Source organism: Mauremys mutica, unplaced genomic scaffold, assembly GCF_020497125.1.
Source record: "Mauremys mutica isolate MM-2020 ecotype Southern unplaced genomic scaffold, ASM2049712v1 Super-Scaffold_2380, whole genome shotgun sequence".
In the NCBI taxonomy this organism is placed as follows: domain Eukaryota; kingdom Metazoa; phylum Chordata; order Testudines; family Geoemydidae; genus Mauremys; species Mauremys mutica.
In genome coordinates this window covers 1,062,571-1,080,261 of record NW_025423354.1, presented here as the reverse complement: position 1 = coordinate 1,080,261, position 17,691 = coordinate 1,062,571, and the positions used below count along the sequence as shown (strand labels likewise).

Below are 17,691 nucleotides of genomic sequence, written 5' to 3'. Positions count from 1 at the left end.
GGCTGAGCAGGGCCTGCGGCCGGGACCCCAGCTGGCAAGGGTCCAGCAGCCAGGACCCCAGACTGGCAGCGGGCTGTGTGGGGCTGGCTGCTGGGACCCCAGACTGGCAGTGGGCTGAGCAGCTCAGCCCACTGCCGCTCAGGGGTTCCATCCTCCAGCTCCTGCCAGCCGGGATCCTGATTGCCAGAACCACTCAGCCTGCTGCCGGCCTGGGGTCCCAGCCCTGCCCACATACAGTGGGTACCTACCTTCTCCCTGGTTCTGGCCCATTCCCTTCCTCTCTCTGCAGTGAGCTGAGGGTGGGAGTGCACTGAGCACAGGGCTGGAGGTGAAGGGTCTGGCCAGGAGCTAGAATGAGGGAGGGGGCTCAGGGTTGAGGCAGGAGGTTTGGGTGTGGGGCACTTACCTGGGCAGCTCCCATTTGGTGCGAGGGGTGCAGGTGGGAATGTGTGTGTGTGTGTGTGTGTGTGTGCAGGAGTTCCTGTTTGGTGCTCAGGGTGAGGGTGGGGATGTGGGAGGTGTATGGGGGGTGGGGGAGCTGGGGATGTGGGGGGATGCAAGAGTCAGGGCAGAGGGCTGGGGGCATGTGAGGGAGGTGCAGGTGTCAGGGCAGAGTGGGGGCTGGGTATGCCTGGGGGTGCCAGAGTCAGGGCTAGGGTTGTGGGAGGGGGATGAAGGAGTCAAGCAGAGGTCTGGGTGTGTATGTGGGAGGTACAGGGCTCAGGGCAGGGGCCTGGGGTGTGTGTGGGGGTGCAGGGCTCAGGGCAGAGGGCTGGGTGACTGCCCTCCTCAGAACCCCCAACCCCCTCGCTCCTTGTCCCCTGAGTACTCCCTCCTGGGACCCCTGCCCCCTACCTGTCCCGTGACTGCCCCAACCCTTATCCACCCCCCCCCCACCCCCAGACAGACTCCTGGGACTCCCGTGCCCCATCCAACCAGTCCCTGCCCTCTGACAGGACCCCCAGAACTCCCAACCCATCCAACCCCCCTCCTGCTCCCTGTCTGCCCCAACCCCTCTCCACACCCCTGCGTCCTGACAGCCCCCCACCCCAAACTTCCGACTCATCCAGACCCCCAGGTCCTTGCCCCCTGACCACCCCGTTGAGAGACCCCCCCACACCCTAACTGCCTCCCAGGACCCTCCTTGCTCCCTTTCCCCTGACTGCCCTGCCCCCTATCCACCCCCTGCCTCCTAACAGACCCCAGAACTCCCATGCCTCATCCACCCCCCCCAGCTCCCTGACTTCCCCCTCCAGAGACCCCCGCCCCTAGCCACCCCCTATCCAACCCACCCTGCTCCCTGTCCCCTGACTGCCCCCCTATCCACCCCTCCCCCCAGCCCTGGACCCCTTACCTTGAGGCTCTAAGCAGTGCCAGATACACTACCCCGCACAGCCCCGCCCCTCAGAGCACTGCATGTGCGGCGGCAGGGCTACGGGTGAGCGGGGAGCATCTTTTCCTCCCCACGGAGCCAAACGCTGCCCCGCAGGAGCGCCCAACCCCGGCCCCCAGAGCGCTGCACGCACCGTGGCAAGGCTCCGGGGGGGGACGGCAGGGGAGGAGCCAGCGGCTTGGTGCACTCAGCCCGGTGCTCCAGCCTGGGACTGCAGACCCCACAGCTTGCCGCGCCGGGCAGGATTTTTTAATGGCACGTGGAGTCCCAGCAGGCAGCTGCGTGCCATTAAAAATTGGCTCGCGTGCCGTCTTTGGCATGCGTGCCATAGGTTGCCGACCCCTGCAATAGTGTTTACTTGCTTCTGGAAGTTTTGGCCTTGAGCTGTTACAACAGCAACAGTGGAGTAATTCTGGCCTCAACATTTGGTAGTTGGGGGAGGAAGGGGCGGGGGGAATGGGGTTGTTCCTTTATTTCAGGAAAAAAATTAAATTTACAAGGACATTTAAGACAGTTCAATTTTAGAAAATACTAGAGAAGCTTTAATCACTGTTGCTTGTTAAGAGTATGAATTGTCAGGTTTCCAAACTAAGTGGCTCCTAGATAAAAGTCGGAACAAAATACAAGTTTTCTGGATTATATTTTCTTGAGACTTGAACACACATAAATGAAAACTGAGGCAATAATCCCATTTTAATTGACACTTTAAGATGGGCTCATCTTGCGGTCCTTTTAGACATTCTGGTTGTGGAATAGAACATAAACAAACTTGTCTACAGTATTACATATTCAAATTAATCTTACTAGTTCAGGTTTTCAACTAACCCTATCTTATAGATCCCTTAACACTATATAAATCAATTAGCAAAAAATCTGCAGTTGACACTGGTTTTACTTCATGGCAATTGGAAAATGCTTTCCAAGAAGCAAGCATTGCTTACGTGTGACCACAAATGGAAGAGTTTAAAGGATGAAACTTCAGAAGACAATTCTCTCTGGTCAGGAGAACTAAGGAAGGATTATAGCACTATCTTTTATTTCTTAAATACTTGAGTTTGCCACCATTACCTGGTTCTGATGCCATCTGAAGTGTTGTAGATATGAATCTAACCTTTATTTCTCTAATAGAACCAACAGTTGTGTCAGCCTTGATTTGGGAAAAAAGAATTGATTTCAGTCTTTGCCCTTAAATTGAGGAGGAGGATGATCCTGGTAAATTAGGATTGTTAAAACCTCTATCCTTTTTCCATTATAGGATGAAACAAAGTTTTTTTTCACTTCAGGTTGAACTTCTGGATCACTAAAATCATAATCTGAATTCCCTTTGTTCATTACTTTAGTGCATTTTCTCTCCTTTCTTATCTTCAAGTCACTTAATTTATATATAGATGTGTTGTATCGGGAAACAGAGACGAGACAAGGCTGCAGTGAGGCGTCTCAGGATAGTCCCGGACCGCTGCTTTTATTCTCTTTCTTACAGACTGGTTACTCAGTATTACATGATTGACATCACACAGGTTACTTATTACTATATGATTGATACACCTGTTTACTTCATTCTGATTGGTTAAGGCTGGTTCCCCTCACCGGGCCATTGTCTTGTGTGACTAAGCTAGCATAGCAGAAAGTGCATACTATACTGTACTATTAAATGGTTCAATGCAGAGACAGCGTGGCTTGCCAGCACTTGTACCTACATCTCACCCTTTTTTGTTTTGTTAACTATGACTAATACTTTCGGGGGGGCTCCGGGCTAGTCCATGGACAGCCCTTAATGAAGAGAGAAACAAGTGAAGGGACACACTGAATGCCACAGCAAAACAGCATGAGTAATAGTACAGTGAGTCCCCCAAAGGTGACAAGCTGATGCAACCACCCAGTGTTAGGAAGCCATGAGGAGAGCCAATCCCACCATCCCGAGAAGGGGTCTGGATTGTATCTGATTTGATCTGTTAAATTTTTAATTATCTTGAGTTGATTTTCAACTGAATGATGATGATCAGAAATATTAAAGCAACACATATTATTAACCTTTTCACATCCATAATGATGCAGCATAAGTAATTAGCATTTAAGCTGGCTATTAGCGCAAGAAAGTAGTTTTCTGTAGTCTTATCCGCCTTAGTTTGCTCTAATACATGTTCAGCCTGCCGTGATAAAGCTTTGACCTGCCCCCAAGTTATGGCAGTGTTAGGTGTGCCACGCTTTCGGGCCTTGTCAATCTTGTCCACCCTATCCGTCAGGGTTAGACTGAAGTCCGGAATGGGATTCTTTAGCCCCTGATGCCAGGCCATCTCTCCACGGCTTCACAAAGCGAGCGGGAACCCACACAGGGCCGGTTTCAGTTGACACTGCTGCGTAGCCCCGGCCCCAGGTGATGAGTGGCACAGGCAGGCTCCACTCTGGTCCTGGCAACTTGCGATATATCACCTTCGGCGCCGGAAGGGGCTCGGTCTGTCTATAATGGCGCTGGGCTCTAGATAAAAACTGATTATTAAACAAAGTTAAATTCAAATGATTCAGAGTAAACAAGACACGAGCCAGCCATTCTTCCTTATCTGGCAAGGATAGGGGCACTCCTCCTTTTTGTTTTTGTTTAGTAAGGGCCTCCTTTAGGGTGCGGTTAGCCCGCTCAACAATGGCCTGACCCCGGGAATTATAAGGAATGCCGAATTTGTGGAGAATGCCCCACCGGGCACAAAATGCGGCCATGGCGGAGGAACAGTAAGCAGGACCATTGTCGGTTTTTAACTCAGCGGGGCTGCCCATTACCGCAAAACTGCGAATCAAGTGATTACAAACATGTTTGGTAGCCTCCCCTTTTTGGGCAGTTACCCAAGTGTAGCCAGAAAACGTGTCGATGACAACGTGCAGGTATTTCCAAGGGGAGAAAGGGGGAAAAAGGGTGACATCCATCTGCCAAAGTTGATTGGCTCCGAGACCACGGGGATTTACCCCTATGGGAGGACCCTGTGGGTTAAGGGTACATTGAGGGCATTGTTGAACAATACCTCGAGCATCAGAGAGAGGGATCTGAAATTGTTTAGCCAATGCCTTGGCATTTTGATGGTGTAGGGCATGACTTTCTATAGGAGTACAAGGGAATGCCCTGAGTTGGGCATCCGCCTGGGCATTGCCTTCTGTCAACATGCCAGGGAAAGGTTGGTGGCTTCGAATATGAGCAATAAAAAACTGATCGGTACGGGAATGAATGAGATGTTGCAATGCTAAAAACAAAGCTAGCAAATTTTTATCTAGCGCTGGTGATACATAGCTACCACTAATATTTGAAACAACATTGGCTACATATAAACTGTCAGTGATAATATTAAACGGTTGCATAGAAAAACGATTAAAGGCTAAAATTACTGCAGCCAGCTCAGCACGCTGGGCGGAGCTTTGGGGTAGGGTAAACAGAGAACACCAGTGGGTAGTAGATGGGTCACGCCAAGAGAGAACCCCACGGTTTGGACTCCCGTCCGTAAATACTGTAAGCACATCTGGCAGCGGGGTTGGGGAGAGTAAATAGCAAAAGTTAAGGGGTAATCGCTGCGTCATGCTGAAATGGGAGTCCTTCAAAGTGTGACAGGAGAAGACCCCAGTAAAGGCTGAGCATGCACACTGAACCTCGGGGTTAGTTTCACAAAGAGTTTGCCATAAATGCAAGGGGATCGGAAGTACTATTTCAACGGGATCAATGCCTAAAAGGACCCACGCTCGCTGGCGTCCCTTGGTGATAAGGGAGGCAAGCATGGAGGGAAGGGGAGTAAGGGTGTTTGCCGGGGTATGGGCGAGATAAAGCCATTCAAGGATTCGTACCGTCCCAGCCTCGGGTGCTTGAAAGAGGGCGGCACAAGGTTGGGTCACCCCTTGAAGACAAGCGAGACGTGGAGGCTCGTTATCCACGGCACGATCCACCCAAACCTTTGCGAGAGATTGATTTACCTGCTCAATGGCATCTAATTGTGTTTTTGTGAGAGAAATGATATCGGAGGGGTGACGCCCCTGCCGAAGAGCATCAAATAATGGACTTAACATGTTAGTATCAAGGCGATAATAGGGACGTACCCAATTAATAATGCCCAGGACTTGTTGAAGGGTGACGTAATTAATGTTGGTTTTCAAGGCAATTTGCGGGATAATCGGAATGGAATAAGTGGCCATCATTTTGTGGCCCAGATAAAGGAAAGGTTCTATACATTGTACCTTTTCTGGGGCTATTTGAAGGCCGTATTCCTGGAGCATATTTTGCAGGTCAGTTTGCCATGAAGGAGGGAGTTCTGGTCCTGCTATGAGGATATCATCCATATAATGGTAAACCTTAAGCATAGGGTACCGTTTGCGAAAGGGTAAGAGAGACTGATTCACATAATACTGACAGAGGGTGGGGCTGTTTAGCATACCCTGGGGAAGAACCTTCCAATGGTAGCGTTCTGTTGGCTGACTATTATTCAAAACAGGGATAGTAAAGGCAAAGTACTTTCGATCACGGGGGAGGAGAGGGATAGAGAAAAAACAATCCTTAAGATCGATTATTGCTAACTGATAATGGTGTGGTATAACATTCGGATTCGGGGTCCCACATTGAAGGGCTCCCATAGGTTCCATAATTTTGTTTATAGCTCGGAGATCATGTAATAATCGCCAGCGGCCAGATTTTTTCTTAATAACAAAGACTGGAGTATTATATGGGCTAGTAGTAGGCTCAATATGTCCCTCGGTTAATTGTTCCTGAACTAATTCCTTAAGGGCTATTAATTTTTCCTGAGGGAGTGGCCATTGCTCAACCCACACTGGGACGTGAGTTTTCCATTCCAGTGGGAGGGCAGTGTGTGAGGAGCATTGACGTGTCATGGCACCACTAGGGAGGCTCCCAGCTGAGACAATAGGTCTCGCCCCCAGAGATTAATGTCAATTGGCAAAATGCACTGACGAATTTTTGCAACCTCTCGCCCCTCTTCACTATCCCATACTGAGAGCCAATTGGTGCTTTGTCGGGAAGATTGCGGGCCTCCCACTCCCCAAACAGAGGGGGAAACTTCAGAAGGCCAGGAAGGGTCCCAATGCTTTTGTGCAACTACTGAAACATCCGCTCCAGTGTCTAGCAACCCATAGAGCTCCTTACCGTTGATGATATACTTACGGGTCGGTTTGTGGGTTCGGATGTGTTGTAATACTGCAGCAATCTGTGGATGAAAAAGGGGACCTTGCTCCAGATTAACGCGAGTAGAACCAAATCCGCCGGCACGACTTGCTTGGCTGGGTCCGGCCGGCGTTGTGTAAGGTAAGATTAGCAGTTGAGCGGGAAGAATCTCCCGCCTTTAGCTGAAGGGGAAGATGACTCCAAATTTGAACATAAATAACTCCGGTATAATCAGAATCGATAACTCCGGGCACAATCATAATAGACTGACTACTGGCAGAAGAACGAGGCAAAATTAACCCAAATGTGTCTGGGGGAAGCGGACCAGAAAGCTGCGTAGGCATGAGGAGTACGTCACCAGGGAGAGGGGATTGCATATCTACTGCATTAATAAGATCCAAACCAGCACTGCCTTTTGTGGCTGGTCGAGCAGCTGTGGCAGGCAAAGCTCCCTCCTTTAAACCAGGGCTGGAGGGGGGCCCGGTTGAAAGTTTCCCGAATTATCTGGGGTTGAGGAGCGACATTGATTAGCCCAATGATATCCTTTATTACATTTTGGGCACTTTTTAGAAGGACGGCCCCTGGTGGTGTTAGTTCCGCCCTTATGAGCACCACCTCCTGGGGCCCGGCACTCCTTTTTGAAGTGTCCAGGTCGCTGGCAGTTAAAGCAGTTACCTGTAGGTTTGTTACCTTGACGGATTGCTCCCGCCAACAGTGCCATAGCGTGGGTCTGAGTGCCCACTTCGGCACATGCCTGCAACATGTCAGCGAGTGTGTAATTAGGGCGGTGAATGATAGTTTGGAGAATTTTCCAACAGTCAGCATTGGACTGCTCATACGCTAAGCGTAAAAGGAGTTCCGTCTGAGCGTCCGGATTGTCAATTTGGCGTTGAACAGCCTCCTTGAGGCGATCAACGAAATGATGATAAGGTTCAGTAGCTTGTTGTTTAACATTTGTGAATGATCAAAGGGGCTTGCCAGAGGCTGGAACGCGCCGAAAGGCTCTCTGAATGCACATTGCCGTGCGGTGAAAAGATTCCATGGGCAATATAGATTGTTGCTCCATGGTGGCAAAAGCTCCTGTCCCATATATTTGCTCAGCAGTATTCTGCGCGTTACCGAGTGCTAGGGCTGCCAACCTAAACTCATTATCCCATACCACGTACTGTGCAGGGGAAAGGATCATACGAAATAGATGTTTCCAGTCCTCCGGGATCATAGTATAACTATTAGCGATCCCTTCTATCATACCCTGCACATAAGTGGAACGCAGCCCTGACTCACATACCGCTTTGTTAAGCTCCCGAAGAATTGAATACGGGAGGGTGGAGTGCCGAGCTACCACCTCACCTGCCTCATTGGGAGGGTCATAAGACAGGGGAAACATCAAAGGGATTTCTCCCTCCCATTCTTCCAATAAGGGGTCCTGCCCGCTCGCCCGCGCCGCCGCAAGGGCGGCACAGACAGCACCCTGATGAAGGGACTTCTGCCCCAGGGTGTCCACCACTGGTGTAGAAGTTTTTGGTGCTAAAAAAGGGGCTGGTGGGAGCACTCGGGGATAGGCGGGAGGTGCCTCTACCGAGAGCAAGGGAGGTGCGGAGGGGGACGCCTCTTTTCGTAATCTCCCCACCGCAGCTGAACAGTGCTGCCACAACAGAATATGTTGGATCTCGGCTCGAGGTTCCCTAAACAATGCCTCTCCGATCTTTATCCAATCGGAGTGATCTAGGGAGCCTCGGTTCGAGTACCATGGGCACTTATACTCAATCTCTCAGAGCAATTCCTCCAAGTGCCGTAACGATACTGCAGTACACCCGTCCTGTTTGATAAGCTTCAATAACTCTTTTGCATGATCTTTTTGCTCAATGGATAAATCCCCCCCCATACTCACGAGGGAGCGCGTTGCGCTGTGGTGCACCAAGGCTAAGCCAGCCGATGAGTCGGGGGTCCTGTGTCTGGATCACGTCGGGGTCACCAGATGTTGTATCAGGAAACAGAGACGAGACAAGGCTGCAGTGAGGCGTCTCAGGATAGTCCCGGACCGCTGCTTTTATTCTCTTTCTTACAGACTGGTTACTCAGTATTACATGATTGACATCACACAGGTTACTTATTACTATATGATTGATACACCTGTTTACTTCATTCTGATTGGTTAAGGCTGGTTCCCCTCACCGGGCCATTGTCTTGTGTGACTAAGCTAGCATAGCAGAAAGTGCATACTATACTGTACTATTAAATGGTTCAATGCAGAGACAGCGTGGCTTGCCAGCACTTGTACCTACATAGATGTGTTAACAAATCACCATGGACCTGAGTGGGCCACAGTTTGTTGCTTTCAAAAGATTATTTTTACAAAACTAGCAGTAAATACATTGAACAGAACTTGGCAACATAAGTAAATTACTAAAAACACAATCCATGAAATGCAGATGAAGAAATCAATTGCAGTAAGTATTGTGTGCATTAAAAAGATAAATCATTCAATGTAATGCAAGAATTTTATAATTGATTCTACACAATATCTCGCTGTGTCACGCCGCCTCTGGGTTTGGTGCTTGATCACCCGTCAATTGCAGGCGTGACTGTCAGCCTGGGACCTGGCTTTGATCTTCCTACTGTTGTTTCTTTCTTTTTAGGAAAAAGAACAGGAGTACTTGTGGCACCTTAGAGACTAACAAATTTATTTTAACATGAGCTTTCGTGAGCTACAGCTCACTTCTTCGGATGCATAGAATGGAACACACAGACAGGAGATATTTTCATGTTCTCTGTATGTATAAATATCTCCTGTCTGTGTGTTCCATTCTATGCATCCGAAGAAGTGAGCTGTAGCTCACGAAAGCTCATGCTAAAATAAATTTGTTAGTCTCTAAGGTGCCACAAGTACTCCTGTTCTTTTTGCGGATACAGACTAACACGGCTGCTACTCTGAAACCTTTCTTTTTAGAGTGGATGCTTTTTGCTTGAGTTAGGGCTGTTGTTGTCTAGTTCTTCAGCCATTGGTATTTGAACTTTATTTCATCAGGACGGGCTGGTGCTGGAGGTTGATTCTGTCACCCATCCATACCTCATTCACACATCTCAACTAGACTAATAAAATTACAGTATGGCTTGCAAAAATGGAGGCTGTAGCACATGCCTTCTACAAAATCAAGTAAGCATTTTAAAATGGGGTTTGAATTACAATATTGCACAGAAGTTACAATGTAGGCAAAATGGCAAGTGTAATGAAATGGTGAACAGAAGTTATATTGTAAGTAAAATGGCAAGTGTAATGAACAGGAGTTACAATGATACAGTCAAGAACTAAAAACAATTTCATTCACATTGGTTCTATGATAAAAACAATTTCATTCACATTGGTTCTACATTCTCCCCCTTTTGACCCTTCAATCCAGGGGCATTGAATGGGTCACAGTTTATGCAATTGTTTTAAGGCTACATATTGGGAAACAATGTGAGCTTGTGGTTTTAGCTTAAAATACAGCCTTTTCATCCAGCAGCACATACCACACATTATAATTAACATTAAGCTTATCAGAATAAAGAAAACAACAATTGGATGTAACATAATTGTTAAAGTTGAAGACCAAGAGGGGGACCATCCCTTTAAAATATCATACCAATGGTGCGTCATGATTTGCTCTGCTTGTGCAGATACTCTTAATATTTCAGATCCCTGATGTGAAATGGCCAAACTGCGTGTTTGAACCTGGGTCTGTGTGGTTTCAGTCAGGTGGCTAATTTGTTTATTTTCTTGTATTAGGTTGTACAGATTTGTCCAATTGTGAAGTTAAAGTTTAGAATATTACTGGTATCCAGCGTGTTAGTTCTTTTATCCTCATGAGTTGGGAAGTAATAGGTTAGGGTGGGAGTTTTTAACATAGTTATATTACACATCAGGGCCGGCTTTAGGAAGTGCGGGGCCCAATTCGAACATTTTTGGCGGGGCCCTGGCAGGGATGACTAAAAAAAAAAGCCTTTCATTTCTTCCTTCTATTATTTACTTTCCATAACTATATAAATAATAAAATTATATATTATGTACATTGATTCGTATATGCTGTTGATTGGTTATTAATGAACGCCGTTTCACATGTGTGGGTCACCGCCAATCCCTGGGGGTGTGCACATGTGTGGGTCCCAGCTGCTCCCTGCCCTCCCTCATTGAAGCAGGTGTGCAGGGTTACTGCCCTGGGAACTGCAGGGCAGCAGTGGACATGGGGCTGGTTGGAGGCAGGGCAGGGGCTGACTGGCGGTAGGGTCTGGCTGCAGGCAAGGCAAGGGGTGTGGGGCTGGCTGGAGACGGGGCGGGGTGTGGGGTGGGCTGGCTGGCTTCAGGCAGGGCCGCAGGGGAGTGCAGCAGGGGTTGTCAGGGCTGGAGACAGAGGATTGTGGGACTGGCTGGCTTCAGGCAGGGGAGTGCAGCAGGGGTTGGCTGGAGACAGAGCAGGGGGTGCAGGGCTGGGTGCGGGCAGGAGTGTGTGAAGGGCTGGCTGGCTTTGGGCAGGGCCACAGGGGTGTGTGGCAGGGGTTGGCTGGAGACAGGGCAGGGGGTTTGGCAGGGGCTGGCTGTGGGCACAGGGTGCAGAGCTGGCTGCAGGCGTGGGGGGGCAGAGCTGGTGCAGGCAGGGCAAGGCAAGGGCTGCAGCAGAGGCAACTGGAGCCCTGGCCCTTTAAATAGCCCCCAAGACCCCCTCTATCCCAGGGCTCTGGGGGCTATTTAAAGGGCCCGGGGCTCCCCTGCTTCTACCCCAGACCTTTTAAATAGCCGCGGGAGCCCTGATGAATGCATAGGGGCAACCCGGGGCTCCGGCGGCTATTTAAAGGACCGGGGTGGCAGAGATAGCTGGAGCACCAGCCCTTTAAATAGTCCCCGGAGCCCCCTGCTACCCCAGGGCGCCAACTGGGAGAGCGGGGCTGCAGGGTAGGGCTTGCCGCACTGCGGCCGAAGCTCCAGCCGGGGCCGTGGGGCTTGCCGCACTCTGGCCGGAGCTCCAGCTGGGGCCGCGGGGCTTGCCTCAACCCTTGTTTTGTTAGGCTGAACAAGCCAAGATCCTTAAGTCTCCTTTCGTAAGGTAGGTTTTCCATTTCTCTGATCATCCTAGTAGCCTTTCTCGGCATATGTTGAAATCTCCATCACTGACAATTTTTAAATCAAGATTGTATATTTTTTCTAAAAGACATACTCTAGGAATTATTTTGGAGATGTTCTATGTTCTCTCCTATACAGGAAGTCAGACTAGATGATCACAATGGTCCCTTTTGGCCTTAGCATCTCTGAATTTATGACACCAACACATAATTTAAAAACAGTACTTCAGCTTCCTCAATGCAGTTATGTAAAGACTCCTTTTCCCAATGATACAAAATAAAGGAGAGACTAAATTCTGTTTACATCTTTAATATATCAGAGGGGTAGCCCCAGTCTGGATCTGTAAAAGCAGCAAAGAATCCTGTGGCACCTTATAGACAAATGTCTCTTAGTCTATAAGGTGCCACAGGATTCTTTGCATCTTTAATATACAAATTGTACCTCCCCCATATACTCATGCAGGCCCATTTATTCCAGAATAAGAGTGCCCCCACAACGTGTTATTCTGGAATAACCAGAGTACTTTAAATTCACATCCTACCTTATTCTGGAATAATTTTCCTGTTTAGACAGACCCTAACTGATTAAAAGACATTCTGCCTGAACCTGCAAAGAACATGACACAATTGTTCAGAGAGGTGTTAACTGCCCTATTCATCTAAATGGGTTGTTAACTTCGAACCCTGCTACTCAAGGAGAGATGACTGGGAGAAATGGAAAGCATCTTGCTACCACCATCTCATCATGCTCTTGTCAAGGCGTGGGGCTGTGTCTTCCTCTGGGATGGACACTAATTTGCCTGGTAACTGGGAGTGATAGTTTCGAGATGGGGGAGGCCCAGCTTCTCCACCAGCCAGCAGATTTGAGTTTTACCCTTGTCACTGTTAATCCTAGTCATGGACCAGAGTGCCATTGTGCAAGCAGGGGCAGAGCCACAAGGGTGTGGGGAGGAGAGCGGTGGGGGACCCACATGGGGGTATGCCTAAATCCCCATTTGCCTCAACCCAGCCCCACTGTAACTGAAGGCCTACATGCTTCCTTTTCCAGGTCAGACTTCTCATGAAGACAGACATTATATCAATGTATATTGAAAACAAACCCAGGAAAGAGCTAGTATTGGGAGATAATGGACCTATTCCCAACCTGTAGATTTGGAAATGGGCTCAGTTCTTTGATCTTTCAGCACTTCCCTTGTAAATTGTCACTTATGTGACATCCTGTGACGGTGCTGCCTCTGGGAGCCAGCTGAGGTCACTCAATCAGGGTGCCTGAAATGATGGGGCGTCCAGGATTTCCAGATTTATGGGTCTTGGATAGCAGATAGAATACCCCTGGTCGGGGTTGTAGGGGGTGTGTCTGTGCAGATTTGTTCTGTGCTTTTTCAGGGAGTTTCTTGAGCAGATGGTGTAGTTTCTTTTGGTAACTCTCAGTGGGATCAGAGGGTAATGGCTTGTAGAATGTGTTGTAAGAGAGCCGCCTAGCAGCCTCTCGTTCATGTTCCGACCTATTCATGATGACGACAGCACCTCCTTTGTCAGCCTTTTTGATTATGATGTCAGAGTTGTTTCTCCAATAAATTTGTTAGTCTTTAAGGTGCCACAAGTACTCCTTGTTCTTTTTGCTGATACAGACTAACATGGCTACCACTCTGACACCTGTTAATTTATCTAGTTCTCTTTTAAACCCTGCTATAGTCCTAGCCTTCACAGCGTCCTCAGGCAAGGAGTTCCACAAGTTGACTGGGCGCTGTGTGAAGGACCTCCTTTTATTTGTTTTAAACCTGCTGCCCATTAATTTCATTTGGTGGCCTCTAGTTCTTATATTATGAGAACAAGTAAATAACTTTTCCTTATTCACTTTCTGCACACAACTCATGATTTTATATACCTCTATCACATCCCCCTTAATCTCCTCTTTTCCAAGCTGAGAAGTCCTACTCTCTTTAAAAAGTCCTGTGGCACCTTATAGACTAACAGACTATCTATTAGTCCAGGGGTAGGCAACCTATGGCAGGCATGCTGAAGGCGGCACGCGAGCTGATTTTCAGTGACACTCAGACTGACCGGGTCCTGGCCACCGCTCTGGGGGGGCTCTGCATTTTAATTTAATTTTAAATGAAGCTTCTTAAACATTTTAAAAACCTTAGTTACTTAAAAAAACCTTATTTATTTAATTATATATTATAGACTTATAGAAAGAGACCTTCTAAAAATGTTAAAATGTATTACTGGCATGTGAAACCTTAAATGAAGAGTCAGCACACCACTGCTGAAAGGTTGCCAACCCCTGTGTTATTCTATAAGGTGCCACAGGACTCTCTGTTCCTTTTTACAGATCCAGACTAACATGGCTACCCCTCTCTTTAATCTCTCCTCATATGGGACCCATTCCAAACCCTAATCATTTTAGTTGCCCTTCTCTGAACCTTTTCTAGTGCCAGTATATCTTTTTTCAGATGAGGAGACCACATCTGTATGCAGTATTCAAAAGTGGATGTCCCATGGATTTATATAAGGGCAATAAAATATTCTCCATCTTATTCTCTATCCTTTTTTAAATGATTCCTAACATCCTGTTTCCTTTTTTAATTGCCGCTGCACACGGTGTGGTCGTCTTCAGAGAGCTATCCATGATGACTCCAAGATCTCTTTCCTGATTAGTTGTAGCTAGCCATTCACAGAATTCCCACTACAGTCATCTGATGAAGTGGGGATTCACCCATGAAAGCTTATGCTCCTATATGTCTGTTAGTCTATAAGGCACCACAGGAGTCTTTGTCGCTTTTTACAGATCCAGACTAACACATGTCAAAGTTAGACTCAGGACTCACAGTTTGTCAGACCACTCTGTTTTATTAGCACAGCGCTCTGCTAATGACACCCAGATAATGTGAGCACCATGCAAGACACAAACTATCTTATTTATACAGAACTTAACAAGATAACAAAGGAAGCAGAATCAGATAAGTTTACCTGGGCTAGGCATGCATAGCTCATTTCCGTGCTAACTATTACCCATCTTCTGTTAATGTTTCACCATTAGCACCATTGTTTATGCCTAATGTTTCTTTTCCTGGCACCTGTATTTCAACATTTCTTATCTGCTTAAAAGTACATACAACATTTCTTTAATCCATTCTTATTTTTACAATATAATTCATTCTACTTTCACACACAGCTACCCCATTGATACTCAAAAAGACAGTGTCCCCTGGTGGGTGTACATCACTGATCTCTCTCCTCTCAGAGCACTGACTGCCCCTCTGTTTCCTTGCCTCTCAGCCTGTGCAGATGGGACCTTTCCCTCCAGTGCTGGAGGATTGGCCCTTCTCATCTACCATTGTCCCAGGCAGCACAGCGGGTGGGAATCTTACATGTACTGAGGCGACTTAGGAGCAGAAACCCCCCTAAACCTTCCATGCAATTGGCACTTGCCCCTCGCTGAGCAGGACTAAAACTCCTGCAGGGAGACTGGTGGGCCACATCCCCTCTGGGCATGAGCAAAGAAACAGGGTGAAAAAATAAACTCGGAGAGGCTGGGGATTGAACCCAGGATCTCAGACATGTAAAGCAAGTGCTCTACCACTGAACTACACCCCTAGATGGCCTATGTCAGCTATGGGTCACACTCAGAGCCCTCCTGTTCCCACTGCATCCAGTGACCTATAAGCTTCACGAGAAGCCCATTCCCCTCTCTGAGGGCCAATCCTGCTCTCCTGGAGGTTACTTGTTCATAGGGGTCACTTTGCAGCAGGGCCAGATTCGATGTGTGGGGCAGAGAGAGTGGGTGCCCTGGACTCAGGGTGCAGAGATACACTCAGCCCTCTCCCCTGCATTGGGTGGGGGGTGCTGCCACCCCCTGCTGGAAGGTAATGGGAGGGGAGAGGCACTGTGAGTCACTCAACACCTGACCCTGGTGGCAGCAGTGGTGTGGGGAGCTCCAGGTGTTTCTAGGATTTGCTCTTTCCACCTGCCTGTGAAGTCCAGCTTTCCCCAGCACAGTCACTGCAGTGCAGTGGTTACACCCACCCCGGATTGCATGATGGGAGTGCTCGTCCAAATGGTCATTTCAGCTGCTGTGGGATCTCCAGTCTCTTTCTTATTAGGGCAGGAGTAATCCACTGTATTTTCCTCTTCATTTTGGATCAAGGACAGAGTAACTGTACCTGGCATTTGAGGCCTGAAAGCTTCACCCTGGCCTGGAAAGAACTCACCATTAAGGGGTAAGGGTTTCTAAGAGCAAAACCTAGTAGGAGGTACAAAGGGCTGTACTGTGCAAAGACAGAGGCATTTTTGAACCTTTTTTTTTGTTTTTGAACCATTACTTGCTTTAAGCTTATGCTATTAAATCTTTTTGATGGTATATTTTGGTCCTGAGAGGTAAAATGGAGTGAGGTAGCAAAGGGTGATGCATGTGCTACAGAAGTTGTGTGCCCCCCTGCCCTTGCGCTGGTCCAAGAGTCCAGTATTTGCATAAACCCACCTGCTGACCTGTGACTAACAATCTCGCTCTGCTAACTCTTCCAGCAAAACAGGCCAAAGAAAGTGTATGCCAGCGCTGTACCACAGCCCCGGTGCTCTTTTCGGTTCCTTCCCACAGAACGTTCGCTCCATACCAGTCCAGTGCCTTGCTGTTGCTTGTCTAACCACTGCATGCATGTGCTATACCGTACCCTGAGCTGATTCCCGGCTTTTGTGCTCAATATGGCCTTGCCCCTCTGTGGCGCAATGGGTCAGCGCGTTCGGCTGTTAACCGAAAGGATGGTGGTTGAAGCCCACCCAGGGACGACGCTAAGCCCGTGCTGCTTCCTTGCTTCCCCGAGGCCTGTGGGGGAGCCTCAAAGGTCCCATTTTGCTGTCTCTTGGCCTCAGTGCTTTCAGCTGGTGGTCCAAAGAGCGGGATGGATGCCATTCAGAAACCCATCGCCCAGCAGCCATGCCGGAGGCTCAGGCTTAATCCTCAAGGCGGTGCACAAAAACTTTCAGCCGGGAACATTTCGCTCCCTTCCCGCCTCCGCCCAAGCGGCAAGGGAGAAGCGGACGAGACACGCCGGCTCAAAGACGCCTCCCTCCAACTTCCCTCTACGCTGTGCAAAGCTCTTGGCCTGCCTCATGCCTCGTCAGGAAAGAGCAGCCATGCGGCCCAAGCCTGAGTCACGTCCGCGGCCTGGCCTGCCCCCGGCTGACGGCGCGCAGAGCCACACGAGTCAATGGCAGGTGAAGTCAGGAGCCTCGGCTCTTTCCCCTGACAGGCTCACAGCGCTGCCTAGCGCCCGGAGAGCCTCCCTCATGTTCTCCCACAGCAGCCGCCTGCCGGTGTGGGTGGGAAAAGGGGGCCAGGAAGCACTGCAGCCTCATTCCAGGACAGGAGGCCTCGCCACGCCCAGGCCTGCCTCTTGCCTTCAGCCCAGGCAGCCAGAGGTGCCAGGGAGCTCCCTGGCAGGCCGTCGCTGGGCCTCAGCCACCTCTTGCCTCATGGCCTAGGCTCTTGGGGCTCTGCTGGTCACCGGCTTGCTTGAAGGCCCAGAAGGAAAAGAAACAAGTACCCACATAGCAGAGGATGGCTTTGATCCATCAACCTCTGGGTTATGGGCCCAGCACACTCCCGCTGTGCCACTCTGCTGTTTCTCTAGGCCCTCCCCCTGCCACCCAGCTGCTGCTATCTGGATTAGTGCCTTACTCGCTCTCGCGCTGGCAGGCAGATGCGCAGGCTGCTTGGCAGCTGCCCTGGTCACAGGATTTTACAGCTTATACAGGGTAAAAGGGATCTATTTGGGGTTTGGACCCCATTGGGAGCTGGGTAGCTGGGTAGCTGAGTGCCGGAGACGGGAGCACTTCTTAAACTGTTTTCAGTTAAGCCTTCAGCTTGTGGGGGACGAGATTCAGCCTTGGATCCGTGTCTGTAGCAGGCAAGCGCGTCTGGCTCAATCACCCCGCCCCCCACATGCTGTATTAGCAGACTAAAACCCGGAGCAAATGCACACGCCTTGCAAAGGAAAAGGAGCCGGGATCTCGAAGAAAAGTCAACATTTTATTAAGATGACGTTCAAAGGAAAAA

The 17,691-nt window shown here is 49.1% G+C and overlaps 1 non-coding gene across 1 annotated transcript; it reads left to right on the top strand.

Moving 5' to 3' along the window:
* Positions 1 to 16,345: 16,345 nt before the first annotated feature.
* On the top strand, positions 16,346 to 16,421 carry TRNAN-GUU. Its single transcript has one exon. It is a non-coding gene; the product is annotated as a tRNA-Asn (tRNA).
* The last annotated feature ends 1,270 nt before the right edge of the window (positions 16,422 to 17,691 follow it).